The sequence below is a fragment of the Chenopodium album genome, chromosome 25 (genome assembly GCF_948465745.1).
Source record: "Chenopodium album chromosome 25, dcCheAlbu1.1, whole genome shotgun sequence".
NCBI lineage: Eukaryota > Viridiplantae > Streptophyta > Magnoliopsida > Caryophyllales > Amaranthaceae > Chenopodium > Chenopodium album.
In genome coordinates this window covers 11168709-11186657 of record NC_137858.1, presented here as the reverse complement: position 1 = coordinate 11186657, position 17949 = coordinate 11168709, and the positions used below count along the sequence as shown (strand labels likewise).

The 17949-nt window shown below is 31.1% G+C and overlaps 1 pseudogene; it reads right to left on the bottom strand.

The window, feature by feature from the left end:
- Positions 1-6762: 6762 nt before the first annotated feature.
- On the bottom strand, positions 6763-11586 carry LOC145613660 (heat shock 70 kDa protein 18-like; annotated as a pseudogene).
- Between the last annotated feature and the right edge of the window lie 6363 nt (positions 11587-17949).

The window sequence follows — 17949 nt, the reverse complement described above, 5'->3', positions numbered from 1 at the left end:
GGTTATTTTTATTTACATACTTCATAGTTCATACTTTCTAATAATTGGTGTCGAGTCCTTCATTTTCTTTTTTAGGGCATCCTTCACCTTTTTATGTTGTTTATAATTTTGTTGTATTATAATTACTCCATATTAAAAAACCGTGCCTGTCAAAAAAAAATATATTAAACAACCGTGCATCTATTGCACATGAATTAATGTTGTACTTCACTATATAATTTAGTAAAATCCGTGCATTACACGGGAATTTTACTAGTTACTCCCTCTGTCCCTTATTTATAGTCTCTTATAGCCAGTTTTAAGTACCATTTGTTTTTTTGCAAGTACCATTAATGTTAATTATTTACCAAAACTCTCTCCAATCTGCAACTATATTTGTGCAAATTTAACTTTTTTTTTTTTTGAACATGTGCAAAATTAACTTTTACAGGTTAAATTTTGCTTTTTCATATACTTTTATTCCTATCTCTCTCTACTTTTTTTGCATACCCAATGTAAATTTACTTTTTCAATGCACTTTTTTTTTTAAAAAAAAATTTTTGAAAGGGCTTTTCAATGCACTTTTATTACTTCTTATTTATGTTTATTAATTTTCGGAAAATTGTCCATAATAGACTATCAATAAGGGGTGGAAGGAGTAACACTTATATGAAACAAAGGACATTTTTTATTATGCCCCATAGGAAAGTGCTTTTGGTGTTTTTAAAGCAAGAATATGTTACATTTTATCTCCTCCTAAATTCTTAATATTAAATTTGTCATTTTCAATAAACTACAACTACAAATGTAAAATAACAATTGCAAGTTACAATGGAAAAAGTATAATAAACATAGGGAGCGTAAGTTTTCAACAAGTCATGTACTCCGTATCTTTTATGTAGCCAAACACAAGATGTAAAGTTTGTAATCAATTACCAAGCTAAGCTTGATCAAGTGGTAAGATTGTCACCTTTCAACCTTGAGGTTGGGGATCCCTTACCTTTCCCCCTCACTCTCAAAGTGTCCAACCCGCTAATACCAGACCAAAAAAACGTGAGGGTTGAAAAACGATCAGGGTCTTTAATTTAAGGAAAGTAACCATATTTTATTAAATTGGCTTAGATGGTACCATCTTAATACCAACAAAGAAGTCTATTACTAACAAATCTTTTTGCATTGCTGGCACTAATAAGGAAAAATTTTGGTATCTAAATTATACCCCCTCCGTTTTTAAATAATTGCTCCATTTCACTTGAGCACTTACATCGAAGCTAATCTTTAATCAATAATATCTTTATTATCAATAAGCATAAATTCTAATAATTGAAAATCAATAATCTATTCATTCAGACGATTCAAATTACTCCGTAGTACTCACAAAACTATATTTTTTTTCTCATGTATAAATCACAAACATTAGTCAAAGTAGGATAACTGAATAGTACAAAACGTAGAAATGGAGCAAGAGCAAGTATATAAACACAGAGAAAGTATCGTTTAAGCACAATTTACCATAGTTATTGTGTAATCCCCCGTATTTTTAAATATTTTATAAATGAAAATTTATTTTATTTATAATATTTATTTGTTATTTTTCATAATTTAACTTCAAAAGTTTCAAATTATTAATCTGGGTCAACAATTATTTGAACAAATTATTTTATGCACCTTTATTCTACAATTTATGTCCAATCATACAAGCCTAACCCATTTGTTTACTTAATCGACCCATTATTTTTATGAGGCCCAATCTTTCTTTTTACCCTACAATAATTCTCTCCTATAAATATCCCATGAATCTCCAAAAATTTCCCACACAAAAAGGTTAGTCTTATTTTCATCCTCCTTTGTTTCATTATTTTGCTTAATGTTAATTTAATTGTTTTGGGTTTTGATTTTAGTATAAAAATTATATTTTTAGTATCAAATTATATTTTAATGGTATAAAGATTATAAATTTCAGATTATATTTATGTTATAAATTTCATATTTTATGAATTATAAACCTAGGGTTTCAATTTATTGAAAATCATGATTTTAGGGTTTTTATGAACAATTGATTTAGGGCTTTTATAGTAATGATGTTTTGAAATTTTGGTGATTATAACTACTGATTAGTTTAACTTAATTCCAGGTTATTTTGAACACATAGATTCGTGTTTTAATTTTTAGATTTCCGTTCGTTAATATTAATCCCGTTTTAATCCGACCAGGTTCTAAACTCATCTGATTTTGACAAAAAAGTAGTGTTTTCCATGTGGAAACCACGTTTTAAGAAAGACTCACTACCTATGGTAGTGAGCACCACCCTCTCGAGGCCAAATTCAGCCTCTAAATATGATTTTCGGACAGTTTTTGATTTTAACGAAGTTTTTACATACTTAAAATATTATCCTTGAGTTTGATTAATAAAATTAATTATGTTTAAAGTTAATTAAGCATAAATATATGTTTTTATTGAAGTTTCAAGTGTTGGAAATAGTTTCTAAGTACTACTTTTGATGTTTTATAAAGAGGGTTTAATCACCCATTAAAAGAGAGATTTTAGGGGTTTTTATATAATTTTCAGATTTTTATTAGACTTTGAACTTACTGTAATTTCATGTATAAGAGTGAATTTTAAGGTTTTTATGAAGAAAAATTTAAAGAACTATATATAAGCCTTTAATTTTAACAAAAGGGAAGGTTTTAGAGTGTTGTTTGATTTGGATTTTGAAGGTTTTAAAGTAAGTTAGTATTGCTGTAAATTTAATTGATTGGGTATTGATTGAGATGTTATTATTTGGCTTAGGAGAGGAGTTTATTGAAGGTGATTTCTAGTTAGTAAAGTGGCATACCAATTCGTTTGCTCAAGGTACGTACAAGTTACAAAACCTTGCTTTTAGGTGCATGTTTAAGGACGGATCGAGAACTTAGTATCATGTCTAGGGATGACTGGGTTAAATTGTTTGGTTATACATTGTGAATTTCCTTTGACGTGCACTATTCCTTATTGTAATTATTGGTTATGTTCTAATTATGCAAGGTGCGCTTAGAGGCAAAGGTATGTGATTGGTGAAATGACTTAATTATTACTCATTCATGATTTAATGAAATAGGATGAGTAAAGGAATAGTTCATGTCTTATAAGACAAGGTTAAGAGTTTGGGGTGCCTTATGCACTCAAGGTGTTTATACACCGAGGTAGTAAAGGAATAAATAATAAATGTTGCTTGCCACTAATAAATCAAGAATTGAAATTGAAAAGTTGCTTTACTTGATTGAATTGATATTGGATTGATTGTATTGCTTGTTATGCATATGAGTCATCACCAAGTCTAAACCTGTAAATCACGTAAAGTGCAAGATGGATGAGCAATAAAACTCTGGATTGGTGCACTTCTGGAGTAATGACAATCAGGGGTTGGGGTACATGGGGTATTAGCCGTGTACTTTTCTCGAGGCCGTCTGATCTACGAGTCTCTTATTTCAAATATTTTTCAAAACTAGGAGTTAGGTGAGATCTCATACTAACTACGGTCACGGAGTCGCGCCCGTGGTCGTTGGATGTTTATTGATGTTTCCGAAAAGAGGCATGGGGTTTTTCTTTTATTGATGTTCTAAATGGAGCATGGGTTGGACAACCTTGTCTATTGCGTAATCCAATGAATAAAAATAATGATTTACCTATTATTAATTAATGGAGTCTTAGTAATATAAATAGTTGAGTCGTGTGTTGAGTCTATAATTTAATGATGCATGATGATTGATTATTAGTAGCATGTTATGGAATTCTTAATTTATTTTGCAGCTTGTATGTACTCAGCTTTGCTGATTGCGTGCTTTGTGTGTCTTTCTTTGGTCATGGCCTTCGCCTTTCAATGACCCTGTGACAATCCAATTTTTACACTTGTAATATTGGGGAGCAGAATTACCACAGGTTCTTACACATGCAGCATTCATCAGGGTTGTGGGATCTTGAGTAGAGAGTTGGTTGTTTCATTTTATTTCTTTTGCAAGTTTGAATTTATTTTAATTCGATTTTATTCGACACTATTTCTTTTGGGTTTGAATTTATTTGAACACTAAATTTAATCACTTACTACTTTTATTGGGTTTTGAATAAGGGCCTTAATGGTTCCAAGTTGTATGACTTAATTTGGTTTCAATCGTTGGTTTTGAAACTTATTTATAACCGATTTAGTTTTTCCGCTGCTATTTTCTAATAAAACCTTAACGTTTGAACACGTGGCGGTAGCACGCCAGTAATTCTCTTGAATATTGTTCAGGGTCCTCAGAGGTTTAAAGAGAGAATTATTGGGGTGTTACAAAGTGGTATCTGGGAGCTTTGGTTCGATTTAATTACCACTAAAGTTACTTTAAAAGTTTTTGGGCGCCTAATGTTTTAAATCTTATGATTCTGGATTTTATGACGTGATTTAAGGTTAAACTTTAATTTCAAAAAAAGTTATTTTATTTTAATTAAAATAATTCGGCAGTTTAAATAAAATATATGTATTTTTATAAATTACTATGTTATTAATTATTTTTGAAATTTGTTGAATCTGCGTACTTATTTTATTCTTTGATCCTTAGTATTATTTATTTTATTTTATGTGTGAGATTTGGGTAGTCTTAAGAAGGGCATATAGGACAGATGATTTCTTTCTATGTGCATTATAATTTAATTCTTGGTGCCATTTATTTTGAATGTAGTTTTTATGCAGGTTATATTTAATTGTATATGTTTTATATAATCATGCAAATTTGGGTGTTGTGATCACCTAGAATCATGTGTAAGGATTAAAGAATACAATATAGATTAATTTGTGATGATTTGTGCAATGTAATGTGTATGTATGGATGATCATTATATGAAGCATGTAATTATGTGACTATTTGGTTATGCTTATTTAATGATGTTATTTATTATTTATTTGGTGCTTTAGGTTATTGGTAAGATCTATATTTTTATTATTTAATATCTCCTTCAATTTTTGCAACCAATGAGTGTTTATTTGAGAAACCTTATGATCAAATTAGGAATGTACTTGGAGACTTGAAAATATATATATTTGGTGATGATAATTAATTACGCGAGAGGAGTGTATGAATTTTTCTTTGGTCAAGCCGCATACTTTAAGGAGAGTGGAGACCTTGCTTTTTTGTAGAACTTGGTAGTGAAAGATGAGTTTTTGCTGTTTTGAATTGCCATGAGAATTTGAGGAGCATAACTTTGGTGGAAAGAGAATAGGGATACGATTCGTGAGACAATTGACTTTCGTTAGGAGAATTTGAAAACCAAGTTGGAGAGAAGAAAATTTTGAGGAGCCCATGGATTTATAAACATGGAAATATTAATCAGGCCTTTTGGGTTAATAATGTATTAACAATCATTATGGATTTAATGAATCAAGTATTTCCATGAGTACAGTAATTCGATATATATATGGCTTTATTAATGATATCTTGCTTTACTTGAAGAGTGAGGAGAATTATAATAGACATTTGAGGATTCTGTGACATTTTAGGGACGACTTGCAATATGCTCAGTTTTCGAAGTGTGAATTTTTATTAATGAAAGTAAGTTTCATTTTGGGACAAAAAAATTCAAGTGGTGAGTAAGTGGTCTACACCTAACAATGTGACCGATATAAGTTGTTTATTGGGATTAGATGTTTAAAGAGGGCTGTAAAGGACTTTTGAGGATTGTTGTATATACATTGATGAAAGAGAGTTAGTTTGAATGAGATGAGAAGTGTAAACAAGCCTTTTAACTCTTAAAGAACATTTAATCGTTGCACTTGTTTTAGTCTTGCCTAATAGGAGTGGTGGCCTTGAAGTTTTTACTTAATGGATGTGTGTTGCAACAAAATGGAAAAAAATGATAATGCTTCTTGCCAAGACAAATCTTATGAGACCAATTACCCTACCATGATCTTGAGATTGCGTATATATTGTTTACATTGGAGATTCATTTGGAATACAGTGTCACCTGTAAGATTTTTACAGCTCTTAATAGCCTTTGGTTGTTAGCTAAGGAGAGCTAAAGAGATTATTGAGTGCCTATGATTTGAGCTATTCAAATTTGAGGAAATTATAGAATAACAAGTTATGGATAAATTATTGCAGAAAGAAGAAATGAAAAAGAAATGCCTAATGATATTATTGTGGTGAGTTACGGGGGCGTAACTCTTTTCTTTAAGAGGGGTAGAATGCGATGTAATTTCGCGCTTTTTACCTCAATTATGCTATTTATTGCTTGAGTTTGCATTATTTTGCTTATTAATATGCACTATTGTTGTATTTACATGCAATTAAAGTATGTAAACTTTGGCCAAGTATGAGTCTATTAAGCATAAAGTTCATCGGTGTAAGACCGAATTTGGGCTAGACCAGACCGAAGGCTGAAAAAATAATTTTCTCGGCACAGAGACCGGACCGATAAGTTCAGTCCAGCCCGACCCATTTTTTTTTTTGGTTCGGACCAGTTTTCGAACACCCCTACTAGAGAATACCATGTTGTTTGCGCTCGCCGGGATGAAAATTAACATGAAATTGAACAAAAATAACATGTTTTCTTAGAAATAATAGCAGTTAAAAAAATGTGTAGCAAAATTAAATCAATGGAGACTGCATTCTATTGCTGGGTTGCAGCATTTATAAATTATAATTAGAAGGCAAGGGCACATAACATTTCACTCAGATTAAAGCTAGCAGCAATGAAACAAATAGAACTGTATTATTCCCCAAAATCCATGATATATAATTTGCTTTCATAGTTGGAAAGAGAGGCTTTAAGCATTAACAATACCTAAGATCGCGATAAACAGCCTTAGGATAATTCTCAATGAGTTTGGTATAGCTCATTCATTTGTGACGCATTATTGATGTTCGTTGCCTTACCTGAAACATATGCACTGATTTCTGTCTGTAATGCCTAATTCTGCAAATTTATCATAGTTTATAGCAGTAAAGGCTCGCTGGGCAACTGCACCAAGTCATCCCATCTAGCCATTTCGAGAAACTTGCTTAGAATAACTAATTTCATGCTTAACAATGTCAGTTATGTCACATACATACATACTGAAGCCAAAAGAAAAATTAAGACTCCTAGCATCCGGGTCTTATCCTAGCAAGTAGCACAATATATTTCGTGCACAAATTCTTGTCTAAAGAACAAAATGCACAAACATATACTATTAGCATACCTGAAAAGGTTGTTTCAGAAAAAGAACTAACCAAGCTTACTCACTGTCAGGATCCTTTTCTTGCTGCTCGAGCATCTTTGTGATGATGGGCTTACAGATGCTCTCGAGCTCTTTCATCTTATCCTCGAATCTACAACAATCTGTGAGGAGATGATTCCAAACTAGCCATTGGTTTGTCTGCTCAATGGCATCCCCCATTTTTCTTCTGTCTTTCAGTCCAATCTTATTACCATGACTTCTCAGCATGTTTGTCATGTCTTGAGCATAGTTTTCCAAAGCATTGACAGCTTTGACCTTTTGTCTGTACTGCTCATCCGCGGCCTTATACTTCTCAGCATCCCTCAACATCCTCATGATTTCTTTCTTTGAGAGCCTCCCGCTATGATTTGTAACCGTGATTTCACTCCTGTTGCCAGTGGTTAACTCCTGGGCAGAGCATTTTAAGATGCCATTAACGTCAATTTCGAAGCAGCATATGGCTTTGCCAACAAATTTGGGTGCCGGAGGAATTCCGTTGAGCACAAATTCAGCCAGTAAGTTATTGTCCATAGCTCTAGGTCTCTCTCCTTCATATACAGGGAAAAACATAGTAGTCTGGAAGTCTTCAAAAGTGTGACAAATGGACTGCATCTTTGATGGGATAGGAGAATTCTTTGGTATCATAACAGCCATATCACCAACATAATTCTGGAAACCAATTGACAATGGAGAGACATCGACTAATCCGAAGTCCTTTTTAATCAGACCACTCAAGACTGCAGCATGGATGGAAGCCCCACAGGCAACAGCCTCATCAGGATTAATGTTTTTACAGAGCTCCTTAAATTACCACCGAAAAAGTCTTTCAAGAGCTGCTGTACCTTGGGGATTCTGCTCGAGCCACCGATCAGCACTATGTCATGAACATCACTCTTTTCCACTTTAATATCCTTCAAGCATTTTTCAACAAGGCTGATACACTCTTCAAACAAATCCATATTCAGCTTCTCAAAACGAGCACGAGTAATGGACGAAGAAAAATCAGTAGCATCAAAAAGACAAGCAATATCAATAGCAGTCAAACAAGACGAGGAAAGGTTTCTCTTTGCCCTCTCACAAGCAGCCCTCAATCTTCCAATGGCCCTGGCATTTCCGCTTATGTCCTTCCCGTGCTTCCTCTTAATCTCAGCCACAAAGTGTTCAACCATTCTGTTGTCAAAATCTCCTCCTCCTAGATGTGTATCTCCACTTACTCCTTTTACTTCAAACAATTTTTTTTCAATAGAAACCAAAGAGACGTCAAAAGTACCCCCACCAAAATCAAAAACCAACACATTCTTCTTGGCATCGTTGTGATCAAGACCATAAGCAATGGCAGCAGCCGTAGGCTCATTGATAATGCGCATGACATTCAGTCCAGCAATTACTCCAGCATCTTTAGTTGCCTGACGCTGTAAGTTATTGAAATAAGCAGGGACCGTAACAACAGCATCCTTCACAGTTGAGCCAAGATAAGCCTCTGCAGTTTCTTTCATCTTGGATAAGATCATGGCAGATATTTCTTCAGCCGCAAATTTCTTCTCTTCACCCTTGTACCTTACCACAATCATAGGCTTCTTGTCATCATCAGGGCTAGCAGCAACTTTGAAAGGCCATGACTTCATGTCTTTCTGTAAAGCGGCATCATTGAATTTCCGGCCTATCAGCCTCTTAGCATCTGTTGTAAATAATTAAGAAGTTATCAGCCTCTTAATTATATCAAAAGGCTTGTTAATAAACACATCTATACAATCAGAAAATCCAAGAAGGGAACATCATTCAGCTGTAAAAAGCTTCTTATTGTATTGTAAATTATCCACTTTAAATAAAAAGATCATAAAAAGTAATCTATTGTCAACCATCAGCCACAATACTTAACATGAACCTGTTACTTCCTTAATCTGCATAGGCTGCATTGTATGAAACTCGGGCCAAATAATCCGAATTCTCCACCCCTGTGGCCTTAGATCTTACTTGCTAGATAGCTAGGTAGATTAGATTGTGACTTGAACTATGACCTCAATTATACCAAAATACTGCTTGAAAATTTTCTTGATCATTTTCATGGTGTAGTTAATTATATATGGGTGCTGTTATATACTCTCACACCTCCAAGTCATGAGTGGAACTTTTTTTTCAATAGAGTGACATAAACATAAATATTTTTCACTTTTAAAGTTTAATGATTCAGTCATTCCTAAATTGTCTTCGTTAAGAATTCTTAGCCGAAGATAGGAAAGTTGTATTCCCCCGTTTAATTTTTTTTACTTGCAACATACCCTATTCACAAATCTAAGTTCAAGTATTAAATGTGATTTATGCTTACTAAACATAATGGATGTTGTTCAATACGACTAAATTTTTTAGAATCTTTTACTTTAAATTGTTAGTGGCTAGTTAACTCCTATGTAATTAGTTTGTGTTATTGGAGTCATAAAAGTAGTGGATGTAGTGGGATCATATGCCTTATTATTTTTAGCTTAGTTTGACATGGGATCATGGGTTAATGTTAGACACAATAGATTGTTGATTATTGGATTATATTCCCTATTTTTAGCTAGCTTAGTTTTGCACTATATGGGATCATGGGTACGGTTAATGTATTTCGATTTCAATGCATTGAATACAAGTTAGTTTATACGAAGTATTATTTTTTCCCCTCTATAATTATAATTTCAACATCAATGTTTAGTTTATTATGCTGTACACTTTAGTTTTTATATTCTATAATTTTTACTAATTCATAATTAAAGGAGAAAAAAAAAAAAAAAAAAAAAAAAAAAAAAAAAAAAAAACTAAAAGAAAAAAAAAAAAAAAAAAAAGTTAACATCAAAGTTAACACTCCAAAGTCCAAACAATAGAAAAAAAATTAAAAGCTTGATCAATTAGCCCAGTTGTTAAAATCAAAAAGTTCAGCATCATTTGATATACTAGTAAATCATTTAGATACTCATTAATTTCTTCTAATATCTTATTCAATACAATCATGATTTGGTGTTGACTAGCATGTGCACCTCACGTGACCCCCACTTTTCTTTTATTTTTTTTCCCGCTTTTCCCCCATTTATTCTCCTCTTCTTCACTCCTCTTCACCATGATTTGGTTTTTATAGCCTTTTATACAATTGCGCAGAAATGTAAGTGACGAAGGGGGAATGAATGGAGGGAAAAGGGGGAAAATAATAAATAAATAAAAAAAAAAGTGGGGTTTAGTGGGTTACGTGAGGTACACATGCTAATCAACGCCGGAAATGTCAATCAATAGTTAAATCTGAAAAGTGGTGGGATTTGACAAAAAAAAAAAAAAATTAAAATAGGTGTGTTTTGACAAAACAAAAATTATAAGATGATTTTCAACAAAATTGGTTTTTATAAGTTGGTTTTTAACAAATTTTCAATCAAATCAATTAACTGTTACATAAAAAGTAATTGTGATTATTATGTATTTATATAATTATATTCTCCATATAAAAGAAAAATGACCTATAATGACCTATGTCTTAGAACATAGGGATTATTTGTAAATAATCTCAATTCGTACAAAAGTTTTATAACCATGTTTAGACACATCATCAAACTACACTAGTTTCAACCTAAGACATCCTTAAGTTTCCTAGATATAGTGGCATAAAAAAAATAAAAAATAAAAAAAACACATTTACGAAAATCAAATGAATGGAGATTGCACCTCTATTGCTGGGTTGCAGCATTCATAATTCGAAGAGAAGGGCACACTGTATTTAACTTCAAATAAACCAACAATGAAACAAATGGAACATTATCATTTTCATATAAATGGTTTGTATTAGAATTTTTACCTATTCCATGACATATAAGAAAAAAAAAAAAAAAAAAAAAAAAAAAAAAAACTAAAAGAAAAAAAAAAAAAAAAAAAAGTTAACATCAAAGTTAACACTCCAAAGTCCAAACAATAGAAAAAAAATTAAAAGCTTGATCAATTAGCCCAGTTGTTAAAATCAAAAAGTTCAGCATCATTTGATATACTAGTAAATCATTTAGATACTCATTAATTTCTTCTAATATCTTATTCAATACAATCAAATCAAAAATATTTATCAATTAATTTATGATCATGGTAAAAAAATTCAATTTTTACTAATTTTTACTGTTAAAAAAAAGCACTCAATGTATAGTACGAAATTGTAGAGAAAGGAGAAAAACAAACCAAAAATAGTATTGGAAGGATTGATGGAGGCTTGGTGCTTGGCAGCATCACCAATCAGGCGTTCAGTATCAGTGAAGGCAACACAAGACGGCGTCGTTCTGTTACCTTGGTCGTTTAGAATGACTTCAGCTCGGCCACGCTGCCAAACCGCCACGCATGAGTAAGTCGTCCCAAGATCGATTCCTATTGCGGGAACTTTTTCCGACTCTCCCATTTTTTTCAAATTTATAAGAGAAATTAAATCAACTATGGCTGAATTTATGAGGGTGTTAGAGGTTTTAGACTACTAGTTGTATTTTACTATTTTTCTTTTTATTAAGAAAGGAAAAAAAAAAATTGTATCTTTATGAAACTTTTAATTTCCAAATGAATTTCACTCACATAATATTTATTTTACTCCGTGACTCCTCTATACACGAGTACTGTATTTTTTTAGGCGCACAACTTCATTTGGCAGGTAGTTTTAAACGATTTAGGCACTTAATTCACCTTATTTTTACTTATTTTAGAAAAAAATAAGTTCAAATCATATCAAATCAGAAAAAATAAGTTCAGATCATCGTTTTATGTGCAGTTTTTCATTGCTAAATATCTTTAATTTCGTAATTAAAAAAATTATGAAAATCACATATTAATAAAATACACATTATTACGAATCTAACAAGACCCCATTTGATTAGTTTTTTCGTATAAATTATTGTAAATTTAAGATCAAAATTTAGTCAAATTTGACATTCAAACCAAATCAGATAAGTTCATATAAGCATATATATAGTGAACTAAACAAGGCCTTATTGTTATGGATTATTTGTAAATAATGTTGGTAAAAAGTAAGTGGGATTATTTTGTTTTCAAAACTTGTGCATTATTGTGTAATTGGATTCCTATATTGTGATCAAGACTATCAATTTTAAAACCAATCTCTCACATCTTTAAGAGACAAATAATAATTTCCATATGATGCAATCTTTCCCTCTCAATAACCACAAGTCTTTTAGCAACTAGTTATAGAAAATTAAGCAACTTTATTAAAAAGATATGGGTTAATCTAAAATTCACTATTTAGAAAATTTTAAGGAATGTGGATCTTTATCATACTATTATAAGATAATAACTTAATAAGTTGTAAAAAAATTGTTGAATAATATTTTTTAATTTTCTTTTACAGAGCCACAAGGGCGGAAATGAGACTGATCGTAGGATCCTTTAAAACCAGGAGGGAGCTATATATATCCCTCACTCTTTGAATTTTAAATTGTTGTAATTTTTAATAAAATATGGTAAAATCATGCATTACACAAGGCGTAAGCTAGTTTATTTGCAATATTGTCTATTACCAATATAGCCTGACACGAACCTAACCAAGTATAATTAAACTATTTGGAACCCAAAACCAAACCAAACTCGCTTTATTTAAACCACACCTAAATAACCTAATGTCAAACTACCTCGCTCAATCGGACGGCCGTTTTTGAGATATTGAAGGCCCGAGGAAACCTAAAAGGTGGAGCCATATGAATTAATAGTATGTATTTTAATTTCTTATTTTCATTTTTATGTAGGAGGAGATATTTTTTTAAATTCTTTGAACGGATTATCTATTTTATTTATATAAAATTTTAAAAAATTATTAGTAATTAAAATATAAAATAATGTACTTCCTCCGTTTTCTTATACTTACAACAGTTTGACTTTTACACTATTCATGTACTTCACTTTGACTAGCTTTGACGATTTATAGCTAAGAAAAATATAGTCATGTGTGATCTTGTTAGATTCGTCTCGTTTTATACTATTTTAATATCTAACGTTTATAATTTTTACATATTGCTTATCAAAGATATAAACGATTGTAATAATGCATTGGCAAGCGTGAAAAGAGAAGTATTGCAAGTAAAAAAAAACAGAGGAAGTACAATATAGCAGTACTGTTTAAATACAAAAGTCGTCAACAACCTATGCAGATACAATTGTCTAGCTCATCTCTTCAACATACAAATGACATTGGACTAACCCGTTGAATCAGACCTGGAATCTAATCGAACCGGTTACTTATCAAACAATTATTGGCATAAACCAGTTTTAACCCGGAAACTTTTAACTTTTGAACCTAAGCTGTCAACCTAAACTGAGGCTAAACTATTAAACTTGAATTGTTTTTTTTACCCGTTGAAGACTCTTAAGCTTTGTACCCAGTAACAGTGAGTAACCCACAGCAGTACAGCACTTACAAAAACTAGGAAACTAATTTTGGCACACTCTAAATTGATTTTGGCACACCCCTTTGTGAGAGCACAATTTTCTATACTCTTCTCACATAGGGGTGTGCCAAAATCAATTTAGGGTGTGCCAAAATCATTTCCCCAAAAACTAATGTATGACAATTACAGTCTACAGGAAGGGTTTAAAAGTAAAGAGAAAAAAAAGTGGATGAATAAGTATTGGACATAGATATTTTGAAAATGACTACTTCAAATATTTTGAAACCATTAAATCAATTAGGAAAATTTGTTGCAATTTTGCAAAGCATCTTATAAAAACCAAATTTTATTGAAAACCATCTTATAAATTTTTTTTTTGTCAAAGCACACCGGTTTTTATTTTTATTTATTTATTTATTTTTTGTCAAAGCACACCTGTTTTAAATTTTTTTTTGTAAAGTCCCACCATCCTCCCGAATTCCGACTAATTACTTACTTTTTTGGTGTTGACTAGCATGTGCACCTCACGTGACCCCCACTTTTCTTTTATTTTTTTTCCCGCTTTTCCCCCATTTATTCTCCTCTTCTTCACTCCTCTTCACCATGATTTGGTTTTTATAGCCTTTTATACAATTGCGCAGAAATGTAAGTGACGAAGGGGGAATGAATGGAGGGAAAAGGGGGAAAATAATAAATAAATAAAAAAAAAAGTGGGGTTTAGTGGGTTACGTGAGGTACACATGCTAATCAACGCCGGAAATGTCAATCAATAGTTAAATCTGAAAAGTGGTGGGATTTGACAAAAAAAAAAAAAAATTAAAATAGGTGTGTTTTGACAAAACAAAAATTATAAGATGATTTTCAACAAAATTGGTTTTTATAAGTTGGTTTTTAACAAATTTTCAATCAAATCAATTAACTGTTACATAAAAAGTAATTGTGATTATTATGTATTTATATAATTATATTCTCCATATAAAAGAAAAATGACCTATAATGACCTATGTCTTAGAACATAGGGATTATTTGTAAATAATCTCAATTCGTACAAAAGTTTTATAACCATGTTTAGACACATCATCAAACTACACTAGTTTCAACCTAAGACATCCTTAAGTTTCCTAGATATAGTGGCATAAAAAAAATAAAAAATAAAAAAAACACATTTACGAAAATCAAATGAATGGAGATTGCACCTCTATTGCTGGGTTGCAGCATTCATAATTCGAAGAGAAGGGCACACTGTATTTAACTTCAAATAAACCAACAATGAAACAAATGGAACATTATCATTTTCATATAAATGGTTTGTATTAGAATTTTTACCTATTCCATGACATATAAGAAAAAAAAAAAAAAAAAAAAAAAAAAAAAAACTAAAAGAAAAAAAAAAAAAAAAAAAAGTTAACATCAAAGTTAACACTCCAAAGTCCAAACAATAGAAAAAAAATTAAAAGCTTGATCAATTAGCCCAGTTGTTAAAATCAAAAAGTTCAGCATCATTTGATATACTAGTAAATCATTTAGATACTCATTAATTTCTTCTAATATCTTATTCAATACAATCAAATCAAAAATATTTATCAATTAATTTATGATCATGGTAAAAAAATTCAATTTTTACTAATTTTTACTGTTAAAAAAAAGCACTCAATGTATAGTACGAAATTGTAGAGAAAGGAGAAAAACAAACCAAAAATAGTATTGGAAGGATTGATGGAGGCTTGGTGCTTGGCAGCATCACCAATCAGGCGTTCAGTATCAGTGAAGGCAACACAAGACGGCGTCGTTCTGTTACCTTGGTCGTTTAGAATGACTTCAGCTCGGCCACGCTGCCAAACCGCCACGCATGAGTAAGTCGTCCCAAGATCGATTCCTATTGCGGGAACTTTTTCCGACTCTCCCATTTTTTTCAAATTTATAAGAGAAATTAAATCAACTATGGCTGAATTTATGAGGGTGTTAGAGGTTTTAGACTACTAGTTGTATTTTACTATTTTTCTTTTTATTAAGAAAGGAAAAAAAAAAATTGTATCTTTATGAAACTTTTAATTTCCAAATGAATTTCACTCACATAATATTTATTTTACTCCGTGACTCCTCTATACACGAGTACTGTATTTTTTTAGGCGCACAACTTCATTTGGCAGGTAGTTTTAAACGATTTAGGCACTTAATTCACCTTATTTTTACTTATTTTAGAAAAAAATAAGTTCAAATCATATCAAATCAGAAAAAATAAGTTCAGATCATCGTTTTATGTGCAGTTTTTCATTGCTAAATATCTTTAATTTCGTAATTAAAAAAATTATGAAAATCACATATTAATAAAATACACATTATTACGAATCTAACAAGACCCCATTTGATTAGTTTTTTCGTATAAATTATTGTAAATTTAAGATCAAAATTTAGTCAAATTTGACATTCAAACCAAATCAGATAAGTTCATATAAGCATATATATAGTGAACTAAACAAGGCCTTATTGTTATGGATTATTTGTAAATAATGTTGGTAAAAAGTAAGTGGGATTATTTTGTTTTCAAAACTTGTGCATTATTGTGTAATTGGATTCCTATATTGTGATCAAGACTATCAATTTTAAAACCAATCTCTCACATCTTTAAGAGACAAATAATAATTTCCATATGATGCAATCTTTCCCTCTCAATAACCACAAGTCTTTTAGCAACTAGTTATAGAAAATTAAGCAACTTTATTAAAAAGATATGGGTTAATCTAAAATTCACTATTTAGAAAATTTTAAGGAATGTGGATCTTTATCATACTATTATAAGATAATAACTTAATAAGTTGTAAAAAAATTGTTGAATAATATTTTTTAATTTTCTTTTACAGAGCCACAAGGGCGGAAATGAGACTGATCGTAGGATCCTTTAAAACCAGGAGGGAGCTATATATATCCCTCACTCTTTGAATTTTAAATTGTTGTAATTTTTAATAAAATATGGTAAAATCATGCATTACACAAGGCGTAAGCTAGTTTATTTGCAATATTGTCTATTACCAATATAGCCTGACACGAACCTAACCAAGTATAATTAAACTATTTGGAACCCAAAACCAAACCAAACTCGCTTTATTTAAACCACACCTAAATAACCTAATGTCAAACTACCTCGCTCAATCGGACGGCCGTTTTTGAGATATTGAAGGCCCGAGGAAACCTAAAAGGTGGAGCCATATGAATTAATAGTATGTATTTTAATTTCTTATTTTCATTTTTATGTAGGAGGAGATATTTTTTTAAATTCTTTGAACGGATTATCTATTTTATTTATATAAAATTTTAAAAAATTATTAGTAATTAAAATATAAAATAATGTACTTCCTCCGTTTTCTTATACTTACAACAGTTTGACTTTTACACTATTCATGTACTTCACTTTGACTAGCTTTGACGATTTATAGCTAAGAAAAATATAGTCATGTGTGATCTTGTTAGATTCGTCTCGTTTTATACTATTTTAATATCTAACGTTTATAATTTTTACATATTGCTTATCAAAGATATAAACGATTGTAATAATGCATTGGCAAGCGTGAAAAGAGAAGTATTGCAAGTAAAAAAAAACAGAGGAAGTACAATATAGCAGTACTGTTTAAATACAAAAGTCGTCAACAACCTATGCAGATACAATTGTCTAGCTCATCTCTTCAACATACAAATGACATTGGACTAACCCGTTGAATCAGACCTGGAATCTAATCGAACCGGTTACTTATCAAACAATTATTGGCATAAACCAGTTTTAACCCGGAAACTTTTAACTTTTGAACCTAAGCTGTCAACCTAAACTGAGGCTAAACTATTAAACTTGAATTGTTTTTTTTACCCGTTGAAGACTCTTAAGCTTTGTACCCAGTAACAGTGAGTAACCCACAGCAGTACAGCACTTACAAAAACTAGGAAACTAATTTTGGCACACTCTAAATTGATTTTGGCACACCCCTTTGTGAGAGCACAATTTTCTATACTCTTCTCACATAGGGGTGTGCCAAAATCAATTTAGGGTGTGCCAAAATCATTTCCCCAAAAACTAATGTATGACAATTACAGTCTACAGGAAGGGTTTAAAAGTAAAGAGAAAAAAAAGTGGATGAATAAGTATTGGACATAGATATTTTGAAAATGACTACTTCAAATATTTTGAAACCATTAAATCAATTAGGAAAATTTGTTGCAATTTTGCAAAGCATCTTATAAAAACCAAATTTTATTGAAAACCATCTTATAAATTTTTTTTTTGTCAAAGCACACCGGTTTTTATTTTTATTTATTTATTTATTTTTTGTCAAAGCACACCTGTTTTAAATTTTTTTTTGTAAAGTCCCACCATCCTCCCGAATTCC